We start from the raw sequence: 21,488 nt of genomic DNA on the forward strand, positions 1-21,488 counted from the left end.
GACCTTATCCTTCTTTCCTTCCATGGCCTCAACTTTCCTTATGAGCGTAGTCACTTTACACTTGAGATCATCCTCTTCTTTCAAGAGATATAATCCACATTTCTCCATTAATTGAGTCGGCCTAGACGTGGTGTTCGACTTTGGGTAATAGTCCCAAGATTGTGTTTTTTCAGCCAGACTGTCGAGGTAGTCCCATACCTCGTCGACATCTTTATTAATGAACTCTCCATTACACATTGTCTCGACCATTTGGCGCATGGAAGATGTCAGTCCATCGTAAAAAAAATTTGTAATGCGCCTCGTTTCAAATCCGTGTTGTGGGCATGAACTGACCAAATCTTTGAACCTTTCCCAACACTAGAAGAATGTTTCATCTTCCTTTTGGGCAAAGTTCATGATTGTTTTTCTGAGGGTAATCGTTTTATGATGTGGGAAGAATTTTTTTATGAATTCCCTCTGCATGTCGTTCCATGTGCCAATGGATCTAGGACACAGTGATTGTAACCACGTCTTAGCTTTCTCTTTTAAGGAAAAAGGAAAGAGTTTCAGCCTAATTGTATCCTCAGATACATTAGGAAAACATAATGTAGCTATAATCTCATCGAACTCTTTCAAATGTAAATATGGACTCTCTGATTCAAGTCCATGGAATTTGGGAAGGAGTTGGATAACTCCTTGCTTGATGTCCATTTGTCCTGTGTTTTCAGGGAAAATCATGCATGAGGGCATACTCACTCCCGCCGGTTGTAGATAATCTCGTAAAGTACGAGGCGGGGGTGCCTGTTGCACCTCATTCGCATCTTGGGTATCCTCCACCCTGGGTGGAAGTAGAGGAGGTTGGTCTTCAGCCATAACTTCAATTAACTCAGGGGATTTCGAGTGGTGTCTAGTCCTACGATGGATAGTCAACCCCTCAACCAATCCTCCTTCAGTCAAGAGACATCGAGTGTTGTCACGGGCCCACTTGGGCATGAAAACACTCGCAGCCCTCAATTAAAAACCTAATCCTAAGAAAGGAAAAGAAAATCTAGAAAGAAAGAGAGAGTTGGAAAGAAATTACCAAATTGAAGCCCCTAAGTTAAGGACCTGCAAAATAAAACAAAAATAAGTTAGATTCTAAAAAGGAGAAAAATAATTCTTTAAAAGAAAGATAACAGTAAACTGATTTCTAAAAGAAAGTGGAAACTTCTAAAATAAATTAGGAAAGTCCTAAACTAGAAAGTAAATTACTAAAAGAGAACTGAAAAATAGAAAGTAGGGAAGGAGCTTACCGAATTAGAAATTTCTATCTTAAAGGCCTACACAATAGGAAGGTTAATTTCTCAAAAATAAATTAGGAAATAAATTAGATTTTAAAAGAGTTAAAATTAGAAAGTTATTAAAATCAAAATAGAAAGTTAATTTCTAAAAATAAACTATTTCCTACAGAAGGGAGGATACTAGAATTAGAAAATTTCTAAAATTTAAACCCTAATTCTAAAAATAGGAAAAAGTAGAGAGATTAGGAAGGAATTACCAATTGAGAAACTTATGTCAAGATCCTATAAAACAGGAAACAAGTTAGTTTTGAACTCAAATAAAAATAAATAAAAAATAAGGTTAGTAAAATCCTAATCTTAAACTAATCCTAAAACCAATTAATTTCAGAAAAACGTAGCCATCAGTCCCCGGCAACGGCGCCAAAAACTTGTTCACTCCCCAAGTATAGGGTTGTGATGTAGTAATAAACTCGGTAAGACCGAGGTCGAATCCACAGGGACTGATACCTGTACGTTATCTGAAACCAAGTAGAACTAGAACTAGATTTAAGATGTGATCTAAACCAAGTAGAATTTAAGAAATAATTGTGGAACAATTATCTAAAACTTTAAGGAATTCAGAGGAAGGAAACTAGGGTTTCAGAGGATCCATTTGTAGAGATCAGGGAGATCTTATGCCTGCATCAAGGATTATGGAATTCAAACTGAACTTACTTGATCTGGTTTTCAAGAGATGAAAGGTATATGAATTAGAATGGATTCCATCACCACACTATGCCCAGGAGACAAAGTTAACAAAAGAATTAAACTAATTGCCAACCAGTCAACATGCCATGAAGGTCAAGAAGAGTACCATCATCCAACCATGCCTAGGAGACGATGGTGAACAACAGGGCCTCCTGACGTCATAAACATCAAAAGAGAAAAAGAAATATTCTAAGCCATTGCAACTCATTGTAATTTCAGTCACAACAGACCATTAAAGACTGAGAAAATATTCCTTTAATAATCAACATAAACTCAGTTCAGAAATTTAAATTAAAAGCATAGAATAGACTCTCCCATCTCGCTACAGGCCTCACCTCTTAGCCCTAGCTAAGAGGATTAGCTGCACATGAATGGGCTGAATATAACAATAAAACAAAGATAAAAAGGGAAAGAAAAGAACAAGAAAGGAAAGAGAGAAAACCCGCTTCATGTTCCAGCCAAAACAAGTAAGTGACAAGCTTTCCTTGCCAAACTCTTCCTGTCTTCTCGTTCTCCAAGCCAAGCCCCTGGTGCTCACGTCCAAAAAACTCCTCCCCCCTAATGCTTTCTCCCTCCTGTTTTATAGAAGACCCCCTGTACAACTTCACTCCAAGTTTCCCTCCCGCACCACGAAAGCTTTCGCAATTTGTTTACGCAACTGAGTTCGTAAGCGCAGCAAAAGCACAAAACGACTTGCGTTTGGAGTGTATTTGCGGCGTGATATCGACCTACCTGACAATTCTGAAATCTTGGCTAGGGTATTGGCCTCCCTGTAGACACATTAGACGGTCTGGATCACTCAAAATGTTAATGATCGTGACCCACTACCTCCCGCAAATCCCGGATTCGACCGGATGCGAAAACAGAGCCTGCGCAAAGAGGAGTTCGCTGACGAGTTGGTGGTGCCCCACAGAGGTATTTTTGGAGAAATCTACCCCGTCCATTGGATTCAGGATGAAATTTCGGTCAAGAATGGGTGGTTTTGAACGTCCATTCACGAGGCCCAAAGAAGAAATCATGCCAAAATTTATTTTGAACGTTGTAGGAGCGCCTGTTTGTGGCCTCTGTATCGTGCACATATGCACGCTTGGGTGTAAAATTTTAGCAAGGTTTTATAGTATTTGAGGCCCTCTACACGATGGATGGCTTGGGTCATCTGAAAAATTACACTGTTGGGCCCACTACCATCCGCAAAACAGATGTTGTCCGCCCGTTACGCAACGCGAAACTCCTGCTGCCGTTTTTAGAAACAGGCGCGGGTCAGCGCCTGCTGACCCGCTGACTCGGTTTGGTGCGCGGCGGGAGCATGTGTACGTTTTGTACACACACTGTACATATGGGGCCAATTGTGATGTATATGTAAGATCTGATCCATTCATTTGTTTTGTCAGCTTATTTAATGAGTTGAGCCCAAGATTGAAGCATTTTCAGATACCAGGCGGCCCCAAATCACTGATTTATGGGCTGATCTATCCGTTGGGTCACTTTCAGAGGGATCCAATGGCTGAAATTTGACGTGTACGGTTAATTTATGGCCCTCAGGCCATATATGAAGTTTGACTTGATCAGATAGTGGGAACCCTATGATCTTGTATTCTGGACGTCTTTTAGGCCTGTTTAAGATGAGTGGCTGGACTTTCTCTGATCTCTGACATGTAATTCTGTCGATATTGGGTCTCTGGAGTCCGTCCCATGCTTTGGTGTCATTAGAGCGTTAAGTCCATGCTTTAAGCACCCTTTTCAGTCCAGGCTCGTTCATACACTCTGCATTACAAACACGATTAATCAGGCCATTAAGCGGTATCATGCGTGTAATTCTATGCAACAACTAGGTCTGATATGCAATATTTGACCCTCAACACTTATCCACCAATCCACGTGTTCCACAAGTTTAGGTGCACCTTTCAATCCATTTTCCCCAATCATTGAGTAGAATTGTTTTAATACTCATTGAGGGCTGGCTAATGTTGATATTAGATTTGTTTTGTTTGATGATTTGAAGTAGAATTAGGATTTTATCAGCCTGTTTGTTTGGAATTTAACAAATTTTAGAGATTTTGATTTTATTTTTCCTCTTTGTATTAATACTGTATTTGAATAATTAGTTGTTTTTTTTTTTTTTTTTTTTTTTTGGATTTTGATAGAAATTGAAGATTTAATTACCTTGTTCTTAAGATGTGGCTTTGGAGAAAAATTAGGACTCTTGTTTCGATTAAGAAGAATGCACATGTATTTGTTTCATCCTGACAGTTTTTTTTTTAAATTATTTTTTATTTTATTTTTAGTGAAGCTAAAATTCAACTGTTTTCCCGAATTTTGATTTGATTTTGTAGGTGCTGATGTCAGAGAAAGGTTAGATCTTCTTTTAGAGTGCTAACTTCTTATTGACTATAATTTTAGTAGGAAATTAGCAGGGCTAAGCCTCACTTTCTCGATGTGGTTTCCTCTTTTGACTATTTCTCACTTTAGATAAGAATTAGAATTTTAAAATTTTTCATTTGGTTCTCTTATTTGATTGTTGTTTTCAGTAGAAAATGCAAAATTTTCAGAGTGTTGTGTTTACTTTTCTAGGATTTGGTATGTGAATTAGATGTCCTTTTTCTACTCAAGAATTTCATTCCATTGTCTTGTTGTTTTTCTGAAGAAAATCAGGATTGTTTTAGGATTTTGATTTCTCATCGATCCAATTTTAGTAGAAGACAGGGAATTCATTCTCCTCCCAAAACTATTTATTCTCTATATTGGCAAAATTTACCTTTTAGAAGAACTTTGATCTTAGTACTTATCTATTTTGCATTTTGCATTAGAAATTCAGGAACACAAGTCACTTATTAGATCTACTTTGTTTTCATTGAGGATTTCAAGTTTGATTTTAGGCTTCTTCCAGGAGTAGAATTTTAGTTGTTTTATGCTGTCTGATTTTTGTTTGGTTGGATTTGTAGTTTGAAGTGTAGGTTTTATAGAGTCTGCATGGTCTTGAGATGTTGAGGAATTTAATGGAGGAAAAGAAACTGGATTTCAATGCACCACTTCTCTCCGCGAGGCGATTTGAACCTCCAGCAGCTACCCTTGCAGAAGAGAATAAGAGGATTGAGAAGTCCCAACCTAAGAAAGCTTCTCTCCCTCCTTACAAACCAGAACCGAAATCAGGGCCTGTGAGAAATGCCGGTGCAGTTCCTTTTCTATGGGAGCAGATCCCTGGGAGACCCAAGAATGGAGGCGGTATGTGCTCGAAAACTCGTGAAAGGCCTCCATTGGCGTCGAAGCTCCCACCCGGGAGGATTTTGGATGTTAAACAGTCTTCTTCTATAAGATGTACAGAAGACGAGGAATCTGAGGCTTCAGCTGTAACTAGGTTGCCCCAAGACGAGAATTTGATTTCTTGTCCCAATACATTGTCTTCAGGTGGCAATGTAAAGTTGGAAACCTCTAGAGGTGCTGTGAAAGAAGAGAATGATCCTGAGTTGGATGATTGTGATGATGATGCCTTCTCGGATGCACTTGATACACTATCTCGTACTGAATCGTACTTCATGAACTGTAGCCTAACCGGCATGAGTGCTTTGGACGGTCTGGACTCAAAACATTCCAAAAACTTCTCGACGGATCTGCAGGCTCATATAAGAGGGGATGTCACTTCTTTAAATTTTACTGCGTTGATGCTTGTCCATTTCTGTGCACCCAACAATCCTGTATATGACTCATATAAAGATGATTAAAGTTTGATTTTAACATTATAAAGTTAGTAAGTAGCAGTTATAAAAGAAATATGTTCTTCCCACTATAAAAGAATCTCTTCCATCATTCTAACTATAATCATGTTTCTTTTTTAGGTGGAACAGTTGGAATCACTTCTATTGCAGTATTAATGAGACAATAGTCAGAGAAATAGGTGAACTTAATCTATTCAACCTTGTCTCTTATTTTATAATGTGGTTTTGGACATTTTATTTAAAACTTTTATCTTCCCTTGTTTTTATTGATTTACCATATTGTTGCTATTTTCCCTTGTAATAGCTGATGCTTTGATATCAACTAGCCTTTTCAAACTTGGATATCACTATGTTAACATACGTATCTTGTTCTATCAACATAATTTTTAAGTTTTATTGGTATAAACTAGTTGCATTGTCAAGCAATGGTTAATCAAGTCATCAATTTCTTGCTTTATCAGATGAATGTTGGGCTGAGTTAGATCGTGACTCGGAGGTTTACTTTTTTCATTATACAACTATGTGTTTAAATCTCTTAGTGGACTTAAATTCTTTAGAAATATTCTTTCTTTGGTTACTATCCAAATGAAAAAAAAATGGAATATCAGGGTAATTTGGTCGCTAACAAAATGATATTTCCATCTGGGATTAAGGCTCTTGCAGATTATGTACATAGCAAGGGGCTTAAGATTGGAATCTATTCAAATGTAGGGTAAGTACATTACATTTTTTTCTACTTAAGGTTGATGTTGGATGTTGTTATTGTGCAGCACGTCAATAGATGCGTCTTTGGAGCGCGTCTCATCTTCTTGAAGCTTACCCTCTTCTGCTTTCCATACACGCAGTCCTCGCAGAATTCCAGGTCAATAGACTTTAGCCCTGGTAGCTTCCCTTTTGACAATAGCACTTTCATCCATTTCTCACTCATATGTCCCAACCTCTGATGCCATAATTGCTCATTCACTCGAGTTGATGCGACTGCGAGTGAATTATACGATCCTGAAGTCACGTACAAAGTACCTTCCTTCTTGCCTTGAGATACCACCAAGGCACCTTTTGTGATCTTCCAAGAATCACTGGTGAAGGTCATCACATAACCGGTATCGACCAATTGCCCTACTGAGATCAGATTCCTTCTCAAACTTGGTACATGTCTGACATCCTTCAATTTCAACGATGTTCCATTTTTCTGATTTATATGAACGTCTCCCTTTCCAACAATACTGCAGGCTCATCATCATCTAGGTAGATTATCCCAAAGTTACCTGACATGTAATCACGTAGAACTTCCTTACACGAAGTGGCATGAAACGAAGCACCCGAGTCTATAACCCAAGACTCATTCCTCGCATAAAAAGACAAGATCAACACCTCTGTGTCACTCTCCTTAGATAGATTCACTGAATCCTTCTCACCTTGAGAGCTTCATTCTTGTTTCTTGAGCGCCCTGCAATCACGTTTCATGTGCCCCTTCTTGTCGCAATGTCAACACCCGTCTTTGTCTTTCAGTCCCTTGGACTTCTTCCTTGACTTAGAACGCCCGTGTTTATTGCCTCCTTTGTTTACCGATCTTCCTCTTCCTTCAACGTTTAGAGCATTCCCTGAATCCCCTGAAACTCCTGATGACTTTCTTCTAAATTCTTCAATGAGAATCAAACCGGCCACATCATTAAATTTCAGCTTTGTCGACCCTGAGGAATTGCTCACAGCAATCACCAAACCATTCCAACTGTTTGACAGACTGGATAAGATCAATAACGCCCTGGCCTCATCCTCAAAAATAATGCCAACAAATTTCTACTGGCTCGTGACTGTATTGAACTCGTTTAGATGTTCAGCCACGCTCCCACCATCTGACATCTTCATGTTGAATAGTTGTTTCATAAGATGAACCTTGTTGGATGCTGAGGGCTTTTCATATATGGTGGCTAGGGCTTCCATTAATTCTTTTGTAGTTTTCACCTTAGATATATTGAAGGAGATGCTCTTAGACAAAGAGAGTCGGATCATTCCTAAAGCCTTCCTATCCAGTAAAAATCATTCATCATCTGTCATCGTTTCTGGTTTTTTCTCTTTTCCTCTTAGAAGAATATAGAGGTCTTTTTGATACAGATAATCCTCTATCTGCATCTTCCAGAAGGTAAAGTTTAAACCATCAAACTTCTCAATTCTACTCTTCACTTCTTTCGTCATCGCTCCCAATAGAACTAAACCAATAGCTCTGATACCAGTTGTTGTGCAGCACGCCAACAACGCAGTGAATCGAGATTCAATCTCAAGTCTCACCCACAAACAATAAACAAGAAGAAATATAGTTTAAAAAAGAATCAAAGCAAAACAAACAAACCACAAGATAAGATATACGCAGAAAAACCCCAAACTAGGGTAAAAAAACCATGGATGCAAACTTCTACTATAAAAAAAATGAAGATTACAAGACAATATACTAATCTCTCCCTTGGAAGTACAGAGAAAATCACTTGCCTATACCTTAGAAATATTTCCTAATAATCACCTTAACCCTAGAATAGCCCTAGGGACCCCAATTTATAGTTTTGACAACTTCCCTTTCGCACCCTTGCGAAAGGCGACTCAATTTTCCATAGTCCGCATCAAATTTGAAAATGAATCTGCTTAACTACAACCGGTCGAGCGGACCCCACGACCAGTCAAGCATGGGCCACTATTGGTTGAGCACCTCGGATATAAAAACTGATGCTTGCTGAACTTTGATCGAGTCAGTCCAGGACTGGTAAAGCAGGGGGCCACGACCGGTCGAGTAGGGCCCACGACCGGTCATACGCCCTCCAGATGTGGCTCCACATTGAAAAGGCCAAGCTATATGTCCTAGAGGGGGGGGTGAATAGGACAATGCCAAATAAAAACTTATAACAGCGGAATAATAAAGAATATGACAGCCAAAGTAAATCACAATGCAGTAAATTAAAATAACCTCAAAATTCAGATCTTGAGAGGTTGATACAAACGTTGTTCTAAGGACAACCTTACACCAAAAACAGAGTTTATGGTAGGACAACCTTATTTCTAGAAAGGTCTTTGTATCAAGTCTCAAATCGAAGAGGAATACAAAAATAAATATAAACTGAATTGAAATAACTTGTAATTAAAGATGTATTGTTCTAGGGACAGCCATACACCATAAAAATGGCAGGGCAACCTTGCTGGAACAACTTTCAAATGAAATTGAAAATCAAGCTTATAAAGGAATAGCAGAAAGTAAATTCTAAGCTATTACAACATTCTCACAAAGCTTGAAATAATTACAACATTCACCACCATACATACATCCCATAAAAAGAATAAAAAATTAGAAGAATAAAATAATTAACCACAACTCAAGGGATTATAGTGGTTCGCCTGTGTGTTCACCAACTATTAAACAACAGCCACACAAAATGCTACTCCACTCCTAATATCCTCACACAGGGGATATTAGCGTTTACTAACAAATAGGTTTTCCCAGGTTACCCAAAACCCTTACAATTGTGTCTTTGTATGTGGGCTTACACAATTAAAAAACCCCACTTCTGAGTTTTCCTGGCTCTCCTCAGATAACCAATATAACAAGATTTTTCTGACAAATCTTGAAAGAAACCAAAATAATAGAAAAGAATTTACAATATGTAAAATACCTGAATATCTTCTTCGTTGTAGTAGCCCGGTAGAACCAAATCAAAGTAGATGATTGAATGTCCAAGTTCAATGTCCAGTACTCAATTACAATGGTTCTAATTCTAATAGATTTTAAATTAAACCAAATAGGGCTTGCCTTAATTGATTTTGATTCCAAAGAAAGGGAATAATAATTCCTCTTATCAAATCAGATTGGAATATAAGAAACAAAATCAATTAAATAAAGCTAAGGAAAGAGAATATTAAATAAGCACACTTAGCTTAGATGGAGCACAAAATTATCTCTCAGAAGTTCGACGAAGATTGGCTTGAATACTTTAATTAAATCAATAATTTCTTCTGAGATTCGTGCACTATTTATAGGTGAGAAGATCGGGTCTTCGACTGGTCTAGAGTGCTCTTCGACTAGTCGAAGCCATAACAGATATTTAAAAGATTAGGCGGGATAAGCTTTGACCATTCTACGACTGGTCGTAGCCCTCCTACGACTGGTCGTAGGTCACCTATGACTGGTCGTAGGTTTCCTTCGACTGGTCGTAGGTCCTGTAAACCTTCGCTGGACTTCGAGTCGAAGGTTGTACGACTGGTCGAAGATCAGTCGACACTATTCCTACGACTGGTCGAACAGATTCCTGGACTAGTCGAAGGCTAATAGATTTTATCCGGAATTTTGTAACAAACTCACGACTGGTCGAAGCAAGTCTAGGACTAGTCGAAGAAGGCCTAGGACTAGTCGAAGAATAGACTAATCACATGTAAAATAAACATTCGATTTATGTATCCGAAATGACCTACTTCTAAGGTCAACCTATGGTCAAACAAACCTCAATCATGAAGTATGGACATTGAAGCATTAGGAACAAGTGACCTTGAAGTATCAGTCTTGAAGTCTTGATGTAGTTGAACTCTTCATATAACTCAATCTTGAAAGTGGCTTGAGTTTCAGCTTGAGTCTTGAGTTCAGCTTGAGTCTTGAGTTCAGCTTGAGTCTTGTCTTGTGAGCAGTTCTTTCATTCAAGATCTTGAGTCTTGTACTTGAGAGCTTTGCTTGTTGTGAGCTTAGCTTGTTCATGAATGTTGATCTTTGAAAGAGCTTCACTTAAGCAAGTTATATATAACATAACAGTGATTTTGCCATCACAAATTTGACAACAGACAGGGATAAAGACTATAGCACTTACAATCTCCCCCTTTGTCTAATTAGTGACAAAACACATAATCAAGATAAACAAGAGTAAACCAACTGGTTAATACCTGTAATTCAATATTCAACATTCAACCAGTTTCAACATTCAACCATTATCATTCAACAAGATCAAACATATATTCAAGATCAAACATATATTCCCCTTGACACCCCACTCCCCCTGAGTAACATAACCAATGCTACTCCTCTCACAATTATATTAACAACAAACCATTCTCTCCTTTTTTGTCACAATATGACAAAGGAGAACTAAATAAAGGAATGAGAGTAAACAGAAGGAGGAAATAGAGTATAGCAAAAGAGTCATAGAGATACTCAAGATAGCATCACATATATCCAGCATAAATATTACATCAAGAACAAATATCCAGCATAAAATCCAACTCAAACTCAAGCAAACAAGTGCTAAGTAATAAAGTTATTACAGACAAAAAGTCTCATAGAAACTAGTCAGAACTAGAACTTGAAGATGGAGCAGGAATAGAAGGATCAAGTTGGTGCATGCCTTTGTTCAAGCGCCTAAGATATTTGCGCATATACTTGAATTGCAAATCATGAGCAACAGACATGTTTTCCAACTTAACATTTATATCCTCAACTCTACCTTCTAATGCACTCAGACATGCATCAACATCAGATGGTACAAAATCTGGATCATTAGCAGAGTCAGAATCCAGTTCCTCAAAAATATCATCCATATTAATGTCAACACCAGCTTCTTCAGGACCACCATCACCACCACCACCTTGTTCAGGAAGCAGATCCAACTTCATCTTATTAATATTTGTATTGTTGAAGATCAGATGATGGATAGGTGCTTCATCAACAGGCATATCGACTAACATATGAGTAGCCAATATAGTCATAAAATAAGCAAAAGGAATGTCACTATGACCAGGATGGAGTCGAAACTGAAGAATGAAATGACAGATTAAGGATGACAAACAAATCTGAGTACCATTTGAGATAGCATGGATAACACGAACCATAAACAAAGTTAAGTCAGATTTATTACGCGATCGAGGATACAGATTAGACACAAAGATTCTGTGGAGAATTCTATATTTGGGTAACAAATACCTTGCGGGGAGCGCATTCCCTTTTTGAGTCCATTGAACATCCATATTGCACAAGTCTCTAGTGAGCATGCGTTTTTCAGCCATTGAAGGTTTATCAGTTAAATTATGAATTGGAATACCCTCATCATTCACAGGAATTTCCATAAGGGCTGAAATTAAATGACGATCAACGTCAAAAGGCCCTTCTCTTGTAGAAATTTGAAAAGTTAAATTATCCTGTGAAAATGCACTGATACATGTAAACATGGATTGGGCAATGGACCGGTATGCAGGCCCACCCCAATGCAATAAGTTAACCCAACCTACAGCTTCAAGCATAGGAAGGATGTCAAACGGTGCAATATGATTAACATCTACAGGATGTTCAACGATAACATTACGAGATCTAATGTCCCTGACATATGATGGATCATCATCAGGAACAAGAAGATGACGTTTAGAGATAGCTGTAGATCTGGAGGAAGAAGATGGACCACGGGAAGTAGTTTTTCTACCTCTAGAAGCCATTTGCAACAAGGATTTCAAGAAAATAGGAAGTTGCAAAGGATTGAGAAGTGGGTTTTCTTAAAACAGATTTTTCAAAATCCAAACCCCAAATCTCAATGAATTTCAAAATAGAAAGCTTCAAGAGAGAAAAGGAAACAATCTTGACACAAATATGCAAGAAAAAGAGGATTTGGAGCACTAACCTTGAAGGATTTGAAAGATGGGTTCGACGAGTCGAAGTTCGGCTCCAAGGAGAAGAAAGAAGAAATGAGGAAGAAAGAGAAAAAGCCCCAATTTAAGTGAAACCCGTGTTCCACGACTGGTCGTGGGTATCTACGACCGGTCGTAGTACGACTGGTCGTGTATACTCACGACTGGTCGTACAAACTCCAAAAATTCAATTATCTTGCAATTTAAACAAAAATTGAAATTTAATCTAGCAAATATATACAATATTATACAAGAAGGCATAAATTATCAATTTAAAATGCACATGCCAAGATCAAATTTCATCTTTTTGAACCTGCTTTTATCAAGAAGTTTTGTAAAAATATCAGCATGTTGATCTTCAGTAGGAATATATTCTAGAGATATAACTTTTTCTTCTACTAATTCCCTTATATAATGAAATCTAATGTCAATATGCTTAGTACGAGAATGCTGAATAGGATTTTTTGAAATATTTATCACACTGGAATTATCACAATGTAATAACATAGAATCCTGTTTAATTCCATAATCACTTAGCATTCGTTGCATCCAAACAAGTGTGTACTGCAATATACTCAGCTTCAGCTATTGAAAGTGATATAGAATTTTATTTCTTACTAAACCAGGAAACTAGACAATTTCCAATAAAAAACAACCACCACCGGTTGATTTTCTATCATCTAGATTACCGGCCCAGTCAGCCCGAGTACCCAACTAATTGGACATTGGTTTCATGAGGATACCGGAGACCGAGATTTACAGTACTTACGATATATCTAATAATTCACTTGACAAAGAATCAAGTGAGATTCTTTTGGATCGATTGATATCTTGCGCAAATACCAACACTTAGAGAAATATCGGTCTACTAGCAATTAAATATAACAAACTACCAATCATACTCGATAAAGTTTTGAGTCAACATTTTTACCATTAGAGTCTTTTGAGAGTTTCCGGGTAGTACTCATAGGAGTATCGAAATTCTTGCCATTCTCAAATCCAAATCTCTTGATTAGATTCAAGGCATACTTAGATTGAGAAATGAATATTCCTTAAGTTGTTGCTTTACTTGCAATCCAAGGAAATAAGTCAATTCCCCAACCATGCTCATTTCGAATTGTGATTTCATCAAATCTGCAAACTCAGTAGTCAAGTCAATACAAGTTGATCCATAAATGATATCATCAACATAAATCTGTACCATTAAGATATGATCATTATGTTTTTAACAAACAGAGTTTTATCGAAACAGATCCCATTTAAAAATTATGACTTAAAAGAAATTTTGTTAGTTTCTCATACCATGCCCTAGGTGCTTGTTTTAATCCATAAAGTGCCTTTTAAGCCGATATACATGATCAGTATTTTTGGAATCTTCAAATCCCATTGGCTGTTCAACATAGACTTCTTCATGTAAATCGCCATTTAGAAAAGCACTTTTCACATCCATCTGATAGATCTTTATCTTTCTAAAACATGCAATGGATATAAATAGTCTGATAGATTCAAGACGTGCTACTGGTGCAAAGGTTTCATCGAAATCAATTCCTTTAATTTGAGTATAACCTTGTACCACTAGTCTAGCCTTGTTTCTAATTATATTTTCACATTCATCAGACTTATTTTTGAAAATCCATTTTGTTCCAATGATGTGTTTATCTTTAGGTCTTGGTACGAGATACCAAACATCATTTCTTATGAATTGGTCGAGTTCATCTTGCATCGCAACAATCCAGTTTTCATCAGCAAGAGCTTCTTTTACGTTTGATGGTTCAATTTGGGATGTAAAACATACATAATTACATATATTCTCAAGTTGTCTACGGGTGCGAACACCGGTGAGAGGGTTTCTAAGAATTTGTGTGGTTGGATGATCTTTAACAGTCCTTAACTCAGAATCAGTCTGATTCGATGAAGTATCAGGTTTATCAATGATTAGTACTTCATCATTATCTGAATTAGAAGTTGGTGTGTTTAAATGATCATCAATGACAACATTAATGGATTCTTGAATCACACCAGTCCTTTTGTTCAGGACCCTATAAGCTCGACTGTTTAATGAATATCCTAGAAAAATACCTTCATCACTCTTCGTATCGAACTTTTCCAAATTTTTACGATCACGTAAAATATAGCACTTGCTGCCAAAAACTCGAAAGTATTTAACAGTAAGCTTTTTATTGAACCACAATTTGTAAGCCGTTTTATTATTATCTTTTCTAGTGTAGACTCGGTTAATAATATAGCAAGCTGTGTTGACTGCTTCAGCCCAAAGATTTTTAGAGAGCTTCATGCTATTCAACATGACATTAGCCATTTCTTGAAGCACCCTATTCTTCCTTTCTACAATTCCATTTTGTTGAGGAGTTTTGGGAGCAGAGAATTCATGTAATATTCCTTGGTCGGTACAGAACTTCTCAAAATTGTTATTCTCAAATTCAGATCCATGATCACTATGAATTTTACTGATTTGAGAGGATTTTTTAGTTTGAATCCTTTTGAGAACTTTTCTTACTTCTTCAAGGGTTTCAGATTTATCCCTTAAGAAGACTACCCAAGTGAATCTGGTAAAGTCATCAACTATTACCAAGATATACTTTTTACCACCACGACTTTCCATTCTGGTAGGTCCTATCAGATCCATGTGGAGAAGATCGAGTGGTCTTGTTGTGGTATTTGAATTCACCTTTTTGTGTGAGTTCTTTGTTTGTTTGCCTATCTGGCACTCACCACATATTTTATCTAATTTCTGAAGTTTGGGTAAACCTCTTACAAGTTCTCGTTTGCTCAATCGATATAAATTTCGATAATGTACATGTCCAAGACGTTTGTGCCATAAATCAGTCTCGTCTGTATGGACCATGTAACATGTTTAATTAGATGAGCTGGATTCACTAATAATATAGCAATTTTCAGACGTTCTACGTCCAGTTAATATTACAGAACCCTTATTATTTAGTATTTCACAGCTTTGATTAGAAAACCGAACATTATGGTTATTATCACATATTTGTGATATACTAAGCAAGTTGTGTTTTAGGCCTTCAACGTACAAAACAATTTTAAACATAGGAAGATTAAAAAGTTGAACCGTACCTTGGCCTATAATCTTGCAGTTGCTACCATCACCAAATGTGACTAAACCATCAGTCATATCTTTCAGATCGGTGAATAAGGCTTTGTCACCTGTCATATGCCTAGAGCATCCACTGTCTAGGTACCACTTTGAATGACTTGTTGCTTTGAAAGCAGTGTGAGCAACCAAGCAGGTGACTTTAGGAACCCATTTCATAACTGTTTTGGGTTTAGGAACATAGTTGGTCTTCTTTTGTGTATATTTGTAGGAATGACCTGTAGAGTTAGATTTTAAGAGCTCCTTGAGTAAATCAACCATCTTTTCAGCTAGCGGATTTCGTTTCTGATTAAAGTTGACATGGCTGTTTCTAGGTTTTTGAAAAGTTTTTGAATTTTTAGAAAAATCTTGATAAGTACTTTTCCCTTTTGAGTTTGAGGACTCTCCTTTAACAAACATAGGAGGAGTATACTTTTGTTTAGGAGGTAGATTTTTATCATAGCCCAACCCGGATCGATCGCCACATTTTCTAGATCCGGATAAAAGTTTTTCTAACTTTGGATCACCTTGGGCATATTTCCATGTGTCCTTTAAACTCAGAAGAGAAGATACTTCAGTTTTAAGTTTCTCAATTTCAGATTTTAAATCAACAATTAGGGAGTTTTTAAATTCCAAATCGCATTTCGATTTTTCAAAACAATCTGAAATTTGTGATTTTTCTAAAACAAGCGATTCAAAACAATTTTTGAGTTTAGAAAACTTTTCTTTTTGAAGTTTAAGTTTGACAGCAATTTTACAACTTTCCTTATATAGGGCATTGTAAGCGTCTTGAAGATCATCTTCATTTTCACATTCACTATTCAGATTTTCTTCACTTGTAGAGTCATTATCTGAAAATGTGAATTTGGCTAGAGTCATAAGAGCTTTGACCTCATTGCCCGACTCAGTTTCAAAATCTTCTGATTCAGAAGAACCTTCAGGATCAGATGATTCATCCCATGTAGCCAACATACACTTCTTCTTGGGTTTGTCCCTTTTAGGACATTTATTTGCTATCTGCCCATAATCTTGACAGTTGTAATATTGACTATCTTTCAAAGATTTTCGAGATTTGGGTCTAAACTTCTTTTTATCATTTGATTTTTGAAAATCAACTCTTTTCTTGCTTTTGAAAATTTTGTAAAATTTTTTAGCTAAAAGAGCCATATCATCTTCTGAATCAGAATTTTCTTCTAAATTACATTTAGAAGATTTTAGTGCGATAGATTTACCTTTAGGAGCTTTAAAGTTTAACTCGCAGGTTTCTAGAGAACCAACTAGTTCTTCAACCCTCATATTATCCGTATCACGAAGTTCCTGGATTGCGGTTACTTTAGAATTGAACCGTTCAGGAAGTGAGCGTAGTATTTTTGCACACACTTTACTTTCTGGGATTTTATCGCCAAGACCCCACATTGAGTTTACAATGTCATTCAATCTGGTGTAAAAGTCCATAAACATTTCATTTTCCTCCGTATGAATTTCTTCAAATCTGGTTATGAGGAGTTGGACTTTAGATTTTTTGACAATGGTAGTACCCTCGTGTGTCATTTCTAATGCATCCCAAGCTTGCTTTGCAGTATCATAGGAAATGATTCTTTTGAACTCATCCGGTGATAGTGCGCAAGTAATTGCATTTAGTGCTTTAGCATTTGCACTACTCTCACTTTTCTGAAGGGTGGTCCATTGGTAATATGGTGTGGTTTTCATAGACTTTGAACCATCAACCCCAGTAACTTCCATGATAGGAGGATTCCATTCAGTCACTGTGGCTTGCCACACATTTTCATTCATTGATTTGAGGAAGATCCTCATTCTGGCTTTCCAATAAGCATAGTTGGAGCCATCAAAGGGTGGAGGCCTAGTGACTGAAAGGCTATCAAAATTTGACATCTTAAATAGCTTAAATCGTTAGCTCAGGAATTAAATCCAAAAAAAAAACGAGCTATTAGGCTTTGATACCACTTGAAAAGGCCAAGCTATATGTCCTAGAGGGGGTTTGAATAGGACAATGCCAAATAAAAACTTATAACAGCGGAATAATAAAGAATATGATAGCCAAAGTAAATCACAATGCAGTAAATTAAAATAACCTCAAAATTTAGATCTTGAGAGGTTGATACAAACATTGTTCTAAGGACAACCTTACACCAAAAACAGAGTTTATGGTAGGACAACCTTATTTCTAGAAAGGTCTTTGTATCAAGTCTCAAATCGAAGAGAAATACAAAAATAAATATAAACTGAATTGAAATAACTTGTAATTAAAGATGTATTGTTCTAGGGACAGCCATACACGATAAAAATGGCAGGGCAACCTTGCTGGAACAACTTTCAAATGAAATTGAAAATCAAGCTTATAAAGGAATAGCAGAAAGTAAATTCTAAGCTATTACAACATTCTCACAAAGCTTGAAATAATTACAACATTCACCACCATACATACATCCCACAAAAAGAATAAAAAATTAGAAGAATAAAACAATCAACCACAACTCAAGGGATTATAGTGGTTCGCCTGTGTGTTCACCAACTGTTAAACAACAGCCACACAAAATGCTACTCCACTCCTAATATCCTCACACAGGGGATATTAGCGTTTACTAACAAATAGGTTTTCCCAGGTTCACCCAAAACCCTTACAATTGTGTCTTTGTATGTGGGCTTACACAATTAAAAAAACCCCACTTCTGAGTTTTCCTGGCTCTCCTCAGATAACCAATATAACAAGATTTTTCTGACAAATCTTGAAAGAAACTAAAATAATAGAAAGGAATTTACAATATGTAAAATACCTGAATATCTTCTTCATTGTAGCAGCCCGATAGAACCAAATCAAAGTATATGATTGAATGTCCAAGTTAAATGTCCAGTACTCGATTACAATGGTTCTAATTCTAATAGATTTTAAATTAAACCAAATAGGGCTTGCCTTAATTGATTTTGATTCCAAAGAAAGGGAATAATAATTCCTCTTATCAAATCAGATTGGAATATAAGAAACAAAATCAATTAAATAAAGCTAAGGAAAGAGAATATTAAATAAGCACACTTAGCTTAGATGGAGCACAAAATTATCTCTCAGAAGTTCGACGAAGATTGGCTTGAATACTTTAATTAAATCGATAATTTCTTCTGAGATTCGTGCACTATTTATAGGTGAGAAGATCGGGTCTTCGACTGGTCTAGAGTGCTCTTCGACTAGTCAAAGCCATAACAGATATTTAAAAGATTGGGCGGGATAAGCTTTGACCATTCTACGACTGGTCGTAGCCCTCCTACGACTGGTCGTAGGTCACCTACGACTGGTCGTAGGTTTCCTTCGACTGGTCGTAGGTCCTGTAAACCTTCACTGGACTTTGAGTCGAAGGTTGTACGACTGGTCGAAGATTAGTCGACACTGTTCCTACAACTGGTCGAACAGATTCCTGGACTAGTCGAAGGCTAACAGATTTTATCCAGAATTTTGTAACAAACTCACGACTGGTCGAGGAATATCTTAGACTGGTCGAAGCAAGTCTAGGACTAGTCGAAGAAGGCCTAGGACTAGTCAAAGAATAGACCAATCACATGTAAAATAAACATTCGGTTTATGTATCCGAAATGACCTACTTCTAAGGTCAACCTATGGTCAAACAAACCTCAATCATGAAGTATGGACATTGAAGCATTAGGAACAAGTGACCTTGAAGTATCAGTCTTGAAGTCTTGATGTAGTTGAACTCTTCATGTAACTCAATCTTGAAAGTGGCTTGAGTTTCAGCTTGAGTCTTGAGTTCAGCTTGAGTCTTGTCTTGTGAGCAGTTCTTTCATTCAAGATCTTGAGTCTTGTACTTGAGAGCTTTGCTTGTTGTGAGCTTAGCTTGTTCATGAATGTTGATCTTTGAAAGAGCTTCACTTAAGCAAGTTATATATAACATAACAGTGATTTTGTCATCACAAATTTGACAACAGACAGGGATAAAGACCATAGCACTTACACACATCTCAACAGTTGTGATGCTAATGGAGATTTATACCTATTAGAGCCATTTATCTGTATCTGTTTTTGATGGTTTATTTCCTTCAACACTATTTGGGATGAGGGATTTGTGAAATCCAAAGAAAGTTCATGGATTTACCAAATCCATATTCTCATTTCCCGATCCCAAACAGGCCATTAATAAAGCTACTGATTCTTCAAAAGAGGTGGAAAGGTTTAAGATAGTTATTGCTCTCTATAATGGTCAAAATTTTTAGGTATCAGACATGTAGCAGGACAATGCCAAGATCACTTGGTTATGAAGAGCAAGATGCCATGACCTTTGCTTCATGGGTAAGCATATTAGAGTTTCCATTAAGTTGCAGTTTCTTTGTAGGATCATTCTCTAATTGTATGTTTTATGAACTACTTTGCAGGAAGTTGATTATTTGAAATATGATAATTACTGGAACGGTGGAATTAAGCCAACAATTCGGTAAGCTTACCATGCTCACCGTCAATTAAGTTCAATTTTGAGGAGCTCTTTTTCTAAACAATGATAGTTACTTCTCACTCTTTGAATAGATATCCTGTAATGACAAAATCGCTAATGAAGATGGGCCGCCCAATCTTTCTCTCTTTGAGAAAGATAATTCTTTATAATTAATTCAAGCATGTCACACCTCTTTTAAATTTCTTCTCTGTTTTTTTTTTTCATCTATTTTTTCTCTGTTGATTAGGGAGGACATGCACCCGGCTCTGTGGGGTGCTAAAGTTGGAAACAGTTGGAGGACTACCAATGACATTTCAGATCTTTATTTTCTTTTTGAAACGAATGGTCTTTTTTAAGGTGAGAAGGCAACTTGTTGGTCTTTTTTGTTATGCATCATCTCAAACAAAATTGCATTTACTTGATACATTGGTCTGGGTATCAACCTTGCCACTGCAGATGTTGTCATTATATTTGCTTGATACATTGGTCTAGCTTTAACATTTAAATCTGTTTGCTTAATTTTAGGTGCCTATGCTTCATTTTCAGGTATTACAGTCTCCAATATGGATGTTCTACTTTTGATTGCTTTACCTCTTGTTTGATTTGGATTTTGTCCAAAAGGTACCCAATGGACCCGACCTGATCTTAATACATCCAGATCCAATTTTCTAGACTCATTGGTCCACCATTTGGAGAATTGGCCTGGTCAAAATTGGGTTGAGTATAGGTTGTGTTATGTCCTACCATCTTGGACATAGTTAAAATCAGTTTGGTACTCCTGTATTTATATTTTTACTCTTGTTTTTTTTTCTTTTGAAAGTTAGGGATATTTATAGATTTGTTTTAATGTAGGATTGTGTAGTCTCCTATCTCTGAACTTTGATTTGATCAAAACAACAGTACTGAACAATCCGTATCTCATGAAAAGGTTTGGTCTCTAGTATTCAGTCAATTATTGCCAAAACTGCCTTGTCAACTGAATGTGTCTCATCTAATGTTCTGGTACTTATGTCTAAATTTCGCTCTTAACTCATCTCTACCATTAGTTAGCACCACTGATACATCTCTTTCTTCTGGCAATGGAGCTTTAGATCCTATGGATACGTCTCCTTGTTCTACTAACCACTTAGATGGTAATACTAGTGAAAAGAAAGAAAAAGAACTAATGGAGCGATGAATCGGTGCAGGCGAACCAAAGAATCATCGATGCAGTTGCAACTTAAAAATCATAACCATAATGATAGATGAGTGTAGACTATTCTACTTGGCAGGGCAGGAGACCCCATCACCTTTTTTTTTGTACTTTTGATGAGAAAGCTTTGATCTATAGCTAGGGATTGTCGGAAGCCGCAAGTTCTAGCCATATCTTTGAAAGCTATGGCCATGGTATCAATGGCTATAATCGTAGCTGTATATCTTTAGTTGAGGATTTTATTCATAGCCTTTTACCGTTTTTCTGGTAGTGCAACAAAAACTGACGGATGTAGGGGCGTCAAACACAACTGCCGGTAAAGCCTTTACTGACGCTTACCTAACCAGTGGTAAAGCCTTTACCGACGGTTTTTTA

The 21,488-nt window shown here is 37.0% G+C and overlaps 1 non-coding gene and 1 pseudogene across 1 annotated transcript; both read left to right on the plus strand.

The window, feature by feature from the left end:
- The first annotated feature begins 307 nt into the window (after window positions 1-307).
- LOC131244733 (small nucleolar RNA R71) lies at window positions 308-414 on the plus strand. Its single transcript, XR_009170509.1, has one exon. It is a non-coding gene; the product is annotated as a small nucleolar RNA R71 (small nucleolar RNA).
- Window positions 415-4,769: 4,355 nt separating this feature from the next.
- LOC131244174 (uncharacterized) lies at window positions 4,770-20,523 on the plus strand (annotated as a pseudogene).
- Window positions 20,524-21,488: the final 965 nt, after the last annotated feature.

The sequence above is a fragment of the Magnolia sinica genome, chromosome 4 (assembly GCF_029962835.1).
Source record: "Magnolia sinica isolate HGM2019 chromosome 4, MsV1, whole genome shotgun sequence".
Lineage (NCBI taxonomy): Eukaryota > Viridiplantae > Streptophyta > Magnoliopsida > Magnoliales > Magnoliaceae > Magnolia > Magnolia sinica.